Genomic DNA, 15,366 nt, shown 5'->3' on the forward strand with positions numbered 1-15,366 from the left:
TCTGCACTGACTTGAGGGCAGATGTATCCAGGATGGCTCATTTGGCTCCTATCCTGTGATTCTCCATGTTGGATAAATCAGAGATTTTTAAAGTTACAAGAGGTTGTTTCTTAACAGTTTCATCAGTGTCTTTGAACTTGCAAAATACCGTGGCTTAACAGTTTCATTCAGCCACACTACTCAGACGGCAACACATGTTAACCCTCCTCCTATTTCAGTTTTGGAAATCATTCTACTCTCCTCACTCCAGATGAGGTCTGCAAGGGGCCTCTTTTATAGTTCTCTTTTAGGATTTCTGTGAATATTTTGTTACATATTCAATAAATAGAACTTAGCATGTCCCCTTAGCATGAGGCTTACACATTTATATATTTGGAAAATATCCTTTCAGGATTTGTTGCTGACTGAAAAAAGTGAATAGAGAATTTGTGATTTGCTAGCAGTTTTTGATAAAAACATGAATATGCGCCCTTTAAGAAAGAAATGATAACTGTTGCTTGTAGACAACTAATCCACTACAGAGGAAAAAAATATTGGACACATTGTTACAAAGTTTAAAGTTGGTGAAGTTCTTTGCTTTGTCTTTTTCATTTTTTAATTAAAAAAATTAACCTGATTTGCTCTATTTACAAAAACAACTCAGTTTTTACCATTTTATTTTAAGAGTAGCTTCCTTCCCAATATAAAACAATTTTAAAGCCTCTATTTAGGACAGATTAGGAGACTCCATGTGTATATAAGATACTGGGTTTTTTTTTAAGATTTTTAATTAACAGACAATATTGTAGAAAGGGGTTTTAAAAATAGGCATGGTCAAGGTTTCAGAATAATATGTAAGATGTATCTTTATCTTCAAATTCATCAAGTTGTATACATTAAATATGTAGTTTTTTGTATGTCAATCATACCTCAATAAAGTGGTTTAAAATCCTAAAAATAAAATGTAAAGAAATACCACCAAAAATTCAGTGATCATTTCATCTTAAACATACAATTTGAGTCATTTTTAAGCCATTCCAACTTCATTATGGGTGGAAATGTGAGTTTTAAGCTGTGTTGGCAGGAAGGAAGCAAACAGTTTTGCTGTTTTATATATGACTCCACATCGTACTTCCTTGGATGTGTCTGTCCAGTAACTAGACCAGTAACACGGAGCAAGCCATGTTAACCCTTCTCATGAGGACCTTCAAGGAAAGTAAGCTAATACCTCCTTTATCTCCTTTTAAAAACTGTAATATCTCTGTAAACATCTAGAAAGGTGATTATCCCAACTTGCGGACAAAAGTAATGTTATTGATAACAAGTTAAAGATGATATGTCACTTTAGTTTACTTTTTTATTAAGAGATACTTTAAGTATTAATGTATAAACATCTACCTATGTTAAAGCATTAATATTTTTTCTCTAACCTAGTGAAATTTTAATATGCCATGATGGTTAAAATTCTAATGAACTAAAGTAGAAATAAAATCACATTGCAGATGCCAGTATACTTATAGGCTAAAATTGGAACCCCTAAGTGTAGAGAACATAGAAGGAACATGAACTCAAATAAAAGATACATCTGTAAACTTCTAGTTTACAGAAGTTCAGACATTTGGAAACATTTGCCAAGTTAATATTCATCTCAGTATGAATTGGCTTTGACCTTGAGCCTCCGGTGTGCTTCAAGATAGTTTAATTTACTGTATTAACACTAGCCCCAATGGATATCACATTCATAAGGAACCAGTTTGGCATCCTCTGAAAAGTAAGCAGATAAAAATAAAGATTTTTTTCAATAGTTAGTACACAGGACAAGCAGTTGACATTTATTAATTTCTTTCATTTCTTCCACACTGCGGAATAAAGCGCCAAGCATATTGATAATTGTTCAGACAAACCCATGAGTCATATTATCACCACTGCACAGACCCCCTAGAAGCAGAGTAAGAAATTAATAAACACTTGAGGATTTATTGATGCTTGGATTATTTATTGAGTTTACCAATGATTGGCTCTACACGGAAGCATCATATTACACAAGAATATTGTAATTTATTAGGTAACTTCTTCACTACCTAAATATTTGAATTCTGCTTCTGTACACAAGGACTATTTCTTCTACTAATACAATGCAAGTCCTTCCAGACGTTTGTTCTATAAGCAATATCTCTATTTTAGTTAACACCAGATAAAGTATCAGTCACTCTTCACATTGAACAATAAACTAATATAACCACTATTATTTCATCAATTTATTAATGGTCTGCATTTGGTCATTAAGTATTTCAAAGTTTTTTCTTACAAAATTTTTAATTCATTCAGATAAAATGTGTGCATATACACATGTGAAATTGCATATAATGTTAAGGTGCTCGTGGACCTGTTGAAGTTTGTCTGTGGCCTTCTTCACAATTTCAGTTCACAATCTCAGACTTGATAGACAGGTGATTTGTATGCATGACCATACTGAGCGTAAATCTGAGAAGATTCCCTATCAAATTATCTTTATATTTCATGAAGAAATGATGTGACGTCCGTATAACTATTTTTTTTTCTTTTTTGATTGTCAAATAATCCTTTATCAAAATGTTTTCCTCTGTAGTTCTTAATTATCTGGGTGTTCTACTGTCCCACTGCCAATGTCATTGGTGATGTCATATGGGTGGCAGCCATCAGCATTGTAGCCCACAAACTAGGCAGCCTCCAGGATCTCTTTAATGATTCCAGAGAGTTCTCTGGCCAAAGGTTGGTGCTGTATCTGTCAGGCAATATTGGCAATCTCATCAAAAGTGCTATTTCCATTGTGCTTATAGTTTTTCTGCTTCTTTCCATTTCTGGGTAGTTCTTGAGGGTTTTGATGTTCAGAGAGAGGCAGAAGGTACCACCTCAATCTGGGCCTGCCTGTTCAGAATGGTCATTTTCACTGTAATCCTGACTTTTCAAGTCACCAGTTGTCTTAGCCATGTCATCACCAATCTCTTTTGGAGACATCCAGGCAAATGGCTGTGAGAGCCAGGGTACCTGTGACACTGTTTCCCCACTGAAACACCTCAAGTGTATGACTTTGATCTTGTTAGGGTCAAACTTGGGTGACCTGGCATAGAAGCAGCTTGTGTAGGATAAACCAGATGGGGACCACAGGACCTCCTCCACAGGGAGTCAGAAAGCACCCCCATCCACGTAACTTTTAAATGCTAATCTTTTGTTGTAGAGGGTCCTATCTTGTGAGCAAATATTACAATAATATTTAATGTAGACATATATCTTCTGTATATTTTTGCTATGTTCCAGAACACAGCCAACAACCTAGAAAAATGAGAAAACAAAAGGCACCTAAGTTTAAATATAGGTATACATTTCAATATATGCAAATATAGATTTTGCTTTAAACAAACAAAACTTTAGTTAGATACCACAAATGTCTTATATTTTAGTCTCATACTTTATCATTATAAGAGTCTGTCAGATCTTCACTGAGAACTTATGAACTCTTAATTTAGATACAACCTATACAGTCCGGTTAGTTGGTTTCCCAGCTCACACTGAATTAGAAAATGAAGTGTTTGTTGGCAGCAGGAACACTGACAAAATTAAGAAGTGAACATCAAAAAAAATAAATCCCACTAAAGAAATAAAATATTTAAGTGTCAGATCCTTAAGGAGTAGAATGGCTGCCTCAATAAATAACCTCTGAGAACACTTTTCTAAAACAATGCGTGCTTCAAACGATTCTCTGTTCTGTGCCCTCAGTTTAAGGGGAAATACTCTAGGTTTTATAGCAAGGGTAGCATTAAAGATGGTCAAGTAACAACTTTTGACCTTTAACGTGGTAACTAATACAGATCAAACAACTCAGTCACAGATTATAACAAGTACAGGCAATGTAGTTGTCATCTTTTGGCCCAGTCATTTGGTGCAAATTGTCCAGGTCTGTGTGAATACTTGAATCGCATTAAAGGTTTTTCTGCTGTTCCTAATGTTCAGTAATTTGCTTAGGTTGTTCCCATCTACTGGGATTGTATTTATGAATATTCATGTTTATAGGGAGGAATACACAAGCATATGGGGGATGCATACTTGGCTGCAGAATTCCCTGTAACCCATTTCATAGAAATATTCAGTTTGGATAAATTTTGCTTTTTTTTCCTGAGAGAACAGCTTCGGCTGTCTTGCTTGTTGATACCTTTGATTGCTCTTATATAAACAGTAAAGACACTTTGCAGCTATAGTTTTTCCAAGGCTTCTGGGCAGATACGCTTTTAACAGCTTCTTTCAAGTCTTCTTAGGAATGTTTCAGAAATGGCGGGTTAGAGGTTGGTGCAAAAAAAGTCAACAATTGTAAGGAAAGCACTGCCACTACAAATAATAGATTTCATGCTTTCAGGTCTGTTTCGGAGAGGGTTGTATTTTGTGTTTCTCTCTACAAGTTGGCTTCCTTATAACCCCCTTTTCTTTCCCCTGTATCCTCCCCTAACCCCAGAAATTATTGTATTTGGCTTAAAATTAGTGAAAAATGCTCCTTAATACTGGGGCAGTCTGGCTAATGGACTTAGGTCGAAATAATTGATCCTGAAAACAAGGAAATCCACCCAAATCCTATCTTTATGCTCTTCTTAATTTCATTACATGCTTCACAGACAGTCAAAGCAGGGTTCAGAAATGTCAACTATTACGCAGCACTTAAATCCATTTGCCTCACATAGGTCTGTTCTATCAGAAACAAAATATTTCACAAACACACTTTTATCATCCTCTCTTATCTTCTGCAAAGCTTAAAACATAGAGGAAAGGAGAAGAGGGGTACAAAAAGAATTGGTCAATATAAATATGAGAGCTATTGTCTGATGCCAGCATAGTAGTGCTTATTCTAACCCAATGTGAAGAATAAAGCAATAAAAAGATAATGGTAACTAACTTTCATAGCATAGAAATACACCCTAAAGCCAAATAACATTGTAAAAATAATAAAATTAGCTTTAATTATGGGTGTGCAATTCTATAACATTAAAATACCAGGGAAGTCCAGCACACTAATATATAAATATAATTATTTCAGAGTCATGGAAGATAGAAAGCAATTTCCATATAGAACATAAAAATATAGCAAAAAGTTAAAATAGTAGTCTATTTTATTTACTCAATAAATAGTTACTGCATGCGTATTGTGTGTGTGACAGGTATTGTCCTAGGCACCAAATTCAGCAGTGAGCTTCTTCCCTTAGGATCTTATATTCCAACAGAGGAAGAAGATGATAAACAAATAAATGCACAAAATGTATACTTTGTTAAATGGTTAAATGGTTAAAAGCATTAAAGATAAAAATAAGTCAGAGAGAAAAATAAAACACGGGGGGGGGGGAGTTGAAATTTAAAATAAGGTAGTGAGGGGGCTTCCCTGGTGGCGCAGTGGTTGAGAGTCCGCCTGCCGATGCAGGGGACACCCGTGAGCCATGGCCGCTGAGCCTGCGCGTCCGGAGTCTGTGCTCTGCAGCGGGAGAGGCCACAACAGTGAGAGACCCGCGTACCGCACAAAAAAAAAAAAAAAAAAAAAGGTAGTGAGGGAAGACCATACTGAGAAGGGGGCATTTGAGAAAGTCTAAAAGGGATGAAGGGGCTAACCATGAAGCTGTCTTAGGCAGGAATATCCAGGGTAGAGGCAAACACATTGTCATGTGTGAACAGCAGGGCAACCCAGAGTGCCTGGACAAAATGAAGGAGGAGGAGAATGTAGCAAATGAAGCCAGAGGACCCAGCAAAGGAAAACTGAGGAGCAGTAGCCAGTGAGATGGGAAGAATACCAGGAGAATGTGCTGAGTGGAAGCCAAGGGAAGAAAAGGTTTCGAGGAGAAACCGTGTTCAGTTTTTCTGAAATTCAAGTAAGACAAGATCCAAGAAACGGGATTGAGCAATGTCTTTGGTGAGAGTGACAAGATCAGTTTCCTTACAGATGTGGAGGTGCGCACCTAATGGACAGTCGAATTGGGAGATAGCAAGTGGAGGTAACTACTTCAGGGAGTTTTGCTTTAAATGGGAGCAGATAAATAAGAGCTGAAGGGTTTTTATTTTATTGTTGTTATTGTTTACAAGAAATTGTGGTATGTTCATTCTGATGGGAATGATCTAGTTCAGACTGAAAAATTGATGCTTGCAGGAAAAAGGGGAGCACCTAACACCAAAGTGGAGGGTGGCCTTAAATAAGGGCACTGTCAGCACATCCATAATAATTGTCGTGAGAGCAGAGTATATGGTGCATATAGTTGGAGGTGCATATGAAGGAGGCAACAAAGTTCTCTTCTGATGGCTACAATTTTCTTAGTTAATAAGGAAGCAAAGTTGAGAGAGAATGGATGAGGAAGGTGTGTTGGAGAATGAATGGGCTAGGGAAATGTATTGATAGTGTGATTGCTGGGTAACACTACCAACCCACATAATATTATTGATCGTGAATTGAAAATGAGACCATTAGGATTGTTGTGTGTTTTTCATCAGCTAGTCTACTGCTGGGTATAAAGGCAGTGTAGGTAGGAAGTTGGATTGAACAAGGTTGGGGTTTTGCCAGACGAAGTCAATGAAGCAAGAGGGAGTGAGGGCGCAGAGGATATTTGCAAGGAAGGGCTTACGATGAAGGACACAGTGTCTAAGCTGAGTAAGCAGAGGAGTATGGACATGAGGAGAGGAAGGACAATGGGGAAAAGGTGACAGTATTGGATTTTAGGGTCTAGTGAAGTTAATGTTGGAATGAAAGTTCTAGAAAGAGTAAATTAGAATGATGGAAGCTATGGTTTGAGAATGGGATCTCGGATGTGAAATTATGCGGGGCAGGGGGGAGGGGAGTAAAAATGATTGGCGATGAAAAGACCTAGAGAGTGAGTAGTTGGAGGTGGGTAGAGAGCAAGTTCATTGGATGAGAGGAAGTCAAAGAACTGAGGGTTCATATGATTGGATATTGTGGACTTTGCAATCACGAAGGATTAAATCAGGAGCAGTACATGAGAAGATCCAGGAGCTGAGTTTTCAAGAAATGATGACAAATGACCCGGAAGTCTCTACATGACTGTGGCAAGCAGTGATAGGAAGATAATATGAGATTCAATACAGGTTTTTAGAATAGGGAAGGAGAATAATCTGCCATGAGGAGTAAGGACAACTCTTCTACCTTCAGCTCAAGTGATATACAGTTCATGGGAGTGAAATCAGCTCCCACTCGAGAGGGAAAGAGCAGGGAGGCAGAGTGAACGTTCATAGAAGAGGTTGAGACTATTGCAGATTTTGCCAGTAATTTCCCTTGAGTGCCAGGGGAAGCGTTTTTGAGAGCTGGCAAAGTATGAGAGAGGAGATGTCAGTCAGGCTGTATGGGCGCTTATATTGTGGGGAGAGGGTCATGGAAGGCCTGGGCTTCTAGGAATGACTGATAAAAGCAGACATAAAGGTGACAGTATGATGAGCTATTTTTATTCTTATTTTTATTGAGATATAATTGACATATAGAATTATTTTAGTTTCAGGGGTACAACATCATGATTCGATATTTGTGTGTATTGTGAAATGATCACCACAGTAAGTCTAGTTAACATCCGTCATCATACAGGATTAGTTCTGATCGTATCAGGACTTGGAGAATGATGATGAGGCTATGAGTGTCGGTGAGACTAGTGTGGGGCTGGCCAGGAGCATGCAGGGTCCTGGTCTCTCCGCTCCCTTAAGGGTGATATAGGAGCGGGGAGGGGCAGTCTTATCTGAAGCAGTCAGATCTCTAGGGTCCTCTTACTCCCTTTGCCCAGACAGTGAACTACTCCTTAATGAAACAGGCCCTGTGTGCCTATGAGTCTTCAATTCCAGTGCTTTACATAGTAACTCCTGTACTGGAGCAGAGGCTCCCAACAAATGCTCTTCCTTTAAGCTGCTTTTGCATCTACCATAAAATGAGAATGAACATATTATACTGCTGTCTTTCAAGAATGTATATTTGATGCACACAGTCCACAAGAACACATTTTCTTCCATCAGCCCAAGCTTCATATGGTCATAGTTTTTTAAAAAATCCTTCCCTGTTTAGTTCAAAGTGCATTTTTTTCCTGAAAGGCAGCTATGAAAAATAACAATAATAAATATCTGAATTATTACTGGAAGGGCAGATGGACATTTTCATCCTTCAACATAGAAGATCTTTTTTTTTTTTTTTGCGGTATGCAGGCCTCTCATTGTTGTGGCCTCTCCCCTTGTGGGGCACAGGCTCCGGACACGCAGGCTCAGCAGCCATGGCTCACGGGCCCAGCCGCTCCGCGGCATGTGGGATCTTCCCAGACCGGGGCACGAACCCACTTCCCCTGCATCGGCAGGCGGACTCTGAACCACTGCGCCACCAGGGAAGCCCAGAAGATCATTTTTAAATCAAATCAAGTGAACCCCAAACCTTAAAGCCTCATAAATTTTGTTGTAGAAATGCTAATAGACAAACTGAAAACGATGTTCCGATACCTACCTCACTTTCCTTTCTGTCTTGCCTCCAGAGCTAGAATGGGAGCACATGCAGGAACACTGATGTCCTCCCTCTCCCAGCTCTTTATCAGGTTCTTTTTATAGCTCCCTACTACTTTTAAACAGTTTAGGCATGGCGCATAAAGTATGCTTGAGCAACTCCACAGATTTCAGACAGGCAGTACTCCTTCCCACAGTCCACCATGCTCCCAGTACTCAGAACCATGGTCCCACCTCCAGCTTTGAATGGCCAGGTGGTCTCATACCTATAGTCTTATATCCATTCAACACGTTGGTATTGCACTTCAACTAGACATTGAGGATGGAATGCAGATCCAAAATAGCTAAGTCCCTATTCTCATGGAGGTTACTGTGTAGTCAGAAAGACAGATACCAACAAATGTATAATCACAAACTGAGTCCATCATAGAAAAGAACACTTTGATGTCATGTAACTAAACACACCAAAACTGTGTGTGAGTTTCTGTGTATTTCGGTGGGGGCGGCACAAAAAAAACTTTCTTGAAGAAGTGATACTTGCGTGAGCAGAATTTGAAGCATGAATTAGTCAGATAGGAATAGGGTGAAGTTTTCTAGCAGGAGGGAACAGAATGTGCAAATGACCTGTGGCAGTCAGTGAATGGTACATTTGACATTTTTGAAGAAGACCAGTGCAGCTGGAATAGGGACCGAGAAATGACTTGTAGGCAGCCAGGGTCATATCATTATACACAAACAGTTGCATCCTGGTTATCTCACAACTTCATGTAGTAACCTTTTATTCCTCTTCTCTGGTAATTCTTGGCTTGGTCAACCCCAATTCTCTCAATGATATTGAGGGAACAGTAAGAGTTGTATGTTACTCCTTAGGCATCCACAGACTGTCCACTTGCAAGCTCAAGCTCTTCTTTTCATAACTGAGTTGAACATCACATCTTCTCCATCTCAGCTCCCTTAGTTTTTAACGTGTCCTTACACTGTATAACCCTTAACAACCTGTATTACGGTATTGGCCTACTACATTATACTGCTATACAGAGACTGTATTGTCTACCTGGTACCTCATGGAGTGTCCACTGGCTAGACAGTTGTAAATTCGGTCAATATACTATTGCTCAATAAATGTGTATTGAATTAAATTATCTTAAACATTTCAGATTCTTCAGATAAAGGCATCACACAGAACGTCTTGTTAGTATATGTGCATGGACAGACACCATCTAATAGCGGTGTTTACTGAAATAAAAAACAACAACGAAAACAGATACTGTAACTGAACTTAATAGAAGAACACATGTAAAGGTATTTTTGAAAAAAAAAAATATGTAATTAAGCAAAACAAGTTACCAATGTCTTACCTTACATGTATTATATTTTGTAGTAAACCATAGTTATCAAGCTACGACTTCAGAGAGCTGTACTTTCAGTGTAGGATATGTTTTATGACCCAGGATTTGTCATCTGTTAGGAATATTTTAGCTTGCTTAGCTTCTGAGCATTAAGAATAATTTTTGACAAAAGGCTTAACTTTGTTATCACCAGTTTTTTAATTCATCCCAGTGTGATTTTAATGTTCACTTAAGTACAAGAGAATGACATTTTCATCTGCTGAATTGCATAAATGCCCAACCAAATAAAAATGCTTATTGTAAAAAGAAACCTTTTAAGTGTAAGGGATGTACACTGAAAATATCTTTTCTCCCCTTTGGAGTCTCTGGGTAAATGACTGGTTAGTGGCTTAATAGAAGGTCTTTTCATCCCATTACATATCAAAGTTATGGAGTCTCCAGTGTGGCAGATAAAAACTTTTTGACCCAATTGTCGGGACATTTACAGCTCCTTTCAAAACAAAGTGGAGTCATTCCCAATGTATTTACGCTAGGGATAATTGGGGAAAATATGTCATTGGTAACTACCATTATTTAATTATAACTGTTTACATTTGAGCGTTCAGTTGGAATGTTAAACCTTTCCTGGTTAGTATTCCCCATTGCATAAAATAACAAAGTAATAACAAATGCTCATTTGAAATGTGCTTGTTTTACTGGCATACAGGTACTAGTCATACATTATTCCTTTTAAGAAAGGCCATAGGGCTTCCCTGGTGGTGCAGTGGTTAAGAGTCCACCTGCCGATGCAGGGGACACGGGTTCATGCCCCGGTCCAGGAAGATCCCACATGCCGCGGAGTGGCTAGGCCCGTGAGCCATGGCCGCTGAGCCTGCGCGTCCGGAGCCTGTGCTCCACAACGGGAGAGGCCACAACAGTGAGAGGCCCACGTACCACCATAACAAAAAAAGAAAGGCCATAAAAATATATGACACAATACTCTGTATTCTCTCAACATATGTATACATATATATGTATATGTGTGTGTGTGTGTGCGTGCATAGTGTATATAGTAACTACAGAGGGGTTTTTGTTCTTGTTTTTGGTGAATTTTGATCAGTTGGGATAGCAAATCTGATCTCAAACCTCGCTTCTTCAGCAGTAAACATCAAAACCTAAATCAGAAACGGTTGCCTCCGTTTCCCTTTATTAAAGATGACACAGTCTTTAAGTTGACGCAGGAAATCATGCTTGTTATTGCAGGTGCCAAACATTGCCTTAAGGATATTCTCAGCGTGCCCTGACATTCCTGGAATAGAACTAAAAATGTTATGAAACTAGTAGGTGTGTAAACGAATGCTATGTTCAAAACATTTTGTTATTTTTCTCTGAAATATATGGATGCTTGAATGAACTCAAAGGGTCTGTGACACAGAAAAAACAAACTTTAAATAGCAATTAAGGCATTTTTTTTCTTATTTCAGCATATAAAGACAAGGAAATGTAATGGTTTTAATAATTAAGGATGCAGACTAATGCACACATTTTGCAGCACTAATAAAAACTTCCTGTTATCATCTCTATTTTTAAGAATGAAGAAGGCATTTCCTTAATGCACTTCACTGCTTCCCCTGCCAGCTCTGTTCAGGCTCAGAATTTGATAACATTTCCAAATTGTAAAAATAAAAAATAGCATTAAAAATTGATTTAAGTCCAACTTTCCAAATCAGTTAACCCAAAGGTTAAGTGCTACTGCACTTGACCAAAGAGACAGTTTGTTCCCTTTTTGTAAGACCTGAGTGTAAAGAATAAAGGCAGCATTTTTCTTCTTCTCCTTTTTAAAGAAGCCACATGTAATGTTCTCTGAGTTAAGTTTTACCATTCATAATGAATGCAGTCTCGCCATTCAAATGCGACCATAAGTACACAGAAGATAAGAATTTAATTAAATGTAGATTAAAACCAAACAGGAAAACACACTAGCTGATAATTTTATCCCGTCCTCTGGCCATATTTTTTATACTTCCTTCTTGTTCTTCTTTGGGCTATAGCTTATCAACATGCCGATAGTACCATAACTCATTACATCTGATGGTGCAGCAGAAATGTGCAGGCTCTGTGCTCGGATTTCCGAGGCACTTAAAATGCAAAGCATGTAAATGTCTCTGTTAAATATACTAGTGTGCTAACAGTGGTGAAAAGGAGGTGATTCTGAAAAAAATCCTTAAACCTCTCACAAGAAGCATTAGTACTACATAGTAGCCAATGGAATTTTCAGAGTGGAACCAATTCATGTTTTCACACATATATGGTAGGCTTAATATTTTGAAGTTGAGCTCCTTCAGCAGTTGGCAAGTTTGAGTGCCAATCAACTTGCTTAGGTTACTTCAATGTACGTAGAGTTTGATACATACACATTTATATTTCTGAAGGAAAGTGGTGTTTTTTCCACTGTTGGCCATAATGTAGTAGCCCACTATCTTTGTGCTTGAACATTGCTCTCATTAATCTTATATAGACCCTCCCAAAATTATCTCCTATTATTTAATCTGAATCTATTGAATTGTTAAGGTAGAGACCACAAAATCTCAGAAGGGACAGAAGGCTTTAGTTATTAGGACAATTCATATATATTATTTATCCTTAATCAGTTTCATTTTTTTCTAACAATTATTTCTAATTATTGTAGAAATAGGCAATGAACAGCTTTTTAAAATCTAGGTCATTTTAGAGGAAGGCTATAGACTAAATACAATATTTTTTAAATCCAAAAGAGAATACATATTGGATCTGTTAATTAAATATTAGGCTAAGGTTTAGAATGTCAATACATTCCTTTTTTCTTGGTGGTACGTGGGCCTTTCACTGTTGTGGCCTTTCCCGTTGCGGAGCACAGGCTCCGGACGCGCAGGCTCAGCGGCCATGGCTCACTGGCCCAGCCGCTCCGCGGCATGTGGGATCTTCCCGGAACGGGGCACGAACCCGTGTCCCCTGCATCGGCAGGCGGACTCCCAACCACTGCGCCACCAGGGAAGCCCTCAATACATTCTTCATTGTGCAATCTTGATTTATTAAGTGCTAGCAAAGCATAACTGAATCATTTCTATATTTGCATTCTGTGTATCTAAAACTAAGAGCCCTAAGAAGTGTAACAAACTTTTTTTTTTAAGCAAAAATAAAATGCTGTGGGTAATCTGTCTTTTGAAAGGTAAATAATTGGTTACTTTTTTTTTTGTTTGGCAATGGGTTGTTTGGCTCACATTAATAAATCGGATTTTTCAATTAAAAGCTCTCTGAAAAAATGATTTCATTTTTTGGGAATTCCCTGGTGGTCCAGTGGTTAGGACTCAGTGCTTTCACTACCCGGATCCAGTTTCGATCCTTGGTGGGGGAACTAAGATCCTGCAAACTGCGCAGCGCAGTCAAAAAAAAATTTTTTTAAGATTTAGATTTTTGCTTCTTTAATGTAGTCTTGACATTCTTGATGGTTTGAAGTACTAAACTAACAGCACTACTTTCTCTGCGTTAATTGTCACATGGTCACTTTGCACTCGAATTGATATAATACGATGTATTGACATAGCTGCCAATTTTGCCTTTAGGAATAAATCAAAAAATTAACTCAATTTTCAAAGATATCAAAAATTTCACCATCTAGGGAAACAATGTTTAATGGAGTGAACCTATATTTTCTTGCCATTAAATCCTTCGGAAAGATGAGAGTCACAGTATGGATGTGAACTAAAATGTGGAAGTTAGCTGTACAGAGTGGCTTTGTCCAGACTGTTGGAGACATTGCTGGGGCATCTGTAGTATTCTCTCTCAAAACGTTAACCTTTGGCCCCATCTTCATAAGTTAGTTTCACTGGTGATATTAAGAAGGAACAAAATAAAGTTATGGAGAGTAAAACTGAATTGCGAAGTGGAGGAATGTATTTGGGAGTTTTGAAAGAATACATTAAAAATGCTTTTGTCTGCTAAAAAAATTTTAAATATAAAAAGAAAACTGACCAAGTAGTCTGCATTTATCTTCGTAATGTGTAGGAATTAAAATTACTAGTCTCTAAGGCACTTAAAAAATGTTGGGAGATAAACAAACAAACAAAACATCTCCCTGGCATGCCACGAGAGCAGAGAAAACGTTTTTAAGCCTTAAGTCTAATAAATTCTCCTCTTTTATCAAACAGATATTTAAAAGCAAAAGGAGAAAAATGTTTTTATGAAACTTGCATTACTTCCCTCGCGGGCTCCAGTCCATCTTAGATTCTTTTCTTTTGAGAAGTTATAAACCCCGCCTGCCTTGCAGAAGCTCTTATGTTGTACCCTGGCCGTGGTTGTGGTTTTCTCCTCTCTAGGACTGCTGCTTCTTCCAGGACAGTACACTGTGCCAAATGACTGCTGGGTCATCACAGGCAAATCTTATCGTTTAAGATGAAAGAGAATGAGAAAGAAGGAGGGGGAGAGAGGGACGTAGGGAGAACAGGAGAGAGGGGAGAGAAAGGACGGTAGAGGCGAGAAAGGCTAGGGGAAGGAAAAAGGAGGGAAAGACAGAGGGAGGAAGGGAGAAATTTACCTAACCAGGAACATGCTATTCTAGTGTCTCTAGTACTTTATCAGGCTGAAAATGATGCCAGTTTCAGAAGAACTGAGAATTTGAGCTTAATGAACAGTTTAGGGAGAACAATACGGAGGGAAGGGTCTGTAAGATTTCTCCTGGGCCACATTAGTGAGTGTCAATGGCCAAAAACGAGAACGAGAAATGTGTACTTGTTAATGCTTTGTCAAGGGCAAAACACAGAGAAAAGAATGGGACTAATATTTATTGAATACCTACTATGTAATGAGACTTTATATGTTATTTTACTGATAGCTTTAAAAAACTCACTGTAGAATGAATTATCCGCATCCTACAGATGCAGATACTGAGTCTCAAGGAATGTGAATAACTTACCTCCCATCAAAGAATGAATAGATTCCAGAAGGGTTTGCAAGCAGAGATCTGTCCCCACAGCAGTCTGTACTTGTCTCTGCAACAAACCCTGCTGCCTCCAGGACTGTGGTTTTAGTTCATTGTGTGTATATTTTATCTGAAATGAAATTACCTTTTTAAATTAATTATTTGAAAAATACAGTCTTATAAATAGTATGTAAACTTGTGATCTTTACATCAATATTATTTGAGGACAGTGAAATTAGATGAGTGTAATAAAATCAGGGAATTATAGAAACAATGCATATTTCTACGTTATGTGTATTATGTGTTAGGAAGTTATTTCTGTCACGATATTATTGGGGTGCTTGAGAGATTAGGGATTTTACTCCATATACCATGTGTGTCTATTTTGACAGTGTATCTTTGGTCATCACACTTTGAGCTGTTCTCTTAAGGCTGAAATGAACAAGAGTAATGTTGTAGTTTGCTTGATTCAGAAGAGTAACTGTTCATAGTTTGATTGATTCAGAAGAGTGACACTGGCAGACCACAACCAATTTTGCCACCAGGGAAATTGGTGAAAAGCATCTTAAAAACAACTCTGACATTTTACATGTAAATGTAAGAAATCCATTTTGGGGG

The 15,366-nt window shown here is 38.1% G+C and overlaps 1 protein-coding gene and 1 pseudogene across 3 annotated transcripts in view; one reads left to right on the forward strand and one right to left on the reverse strand.

Moving 5' to 3' along the window:
• Positions 1-15,366, forward strand: part of ZFPM2 (zinc finger protein, FOG family member 2) — a 465,395-nt gene that overhangs the window by 401,395 nt on the left and 48,634 nt on the right. The window lies entirely within an intron of this gene.
• LOC132508401 (large ribosomal subunit protein uL11-like) overlaps positions 1,969-15,366 on the reverse strand; it is a 33,861-nt pseudogene continuing 20,463 nt past the window's right edge.

Source organism: Lagenorhynchus albirostris, chromosome 17, assembly GCF_949774975.1.
Source record: "Lagenorhynchus albirostris chromosome 17, mLagAlb1.1, whole genome shotgun sequence".
NCBI lineage: Eukaryota > Metazoa > Chordata > Mammalia > Artiodactyla > Delphinidae > Lagenorhynchus > Lagenorhynchus albirostris.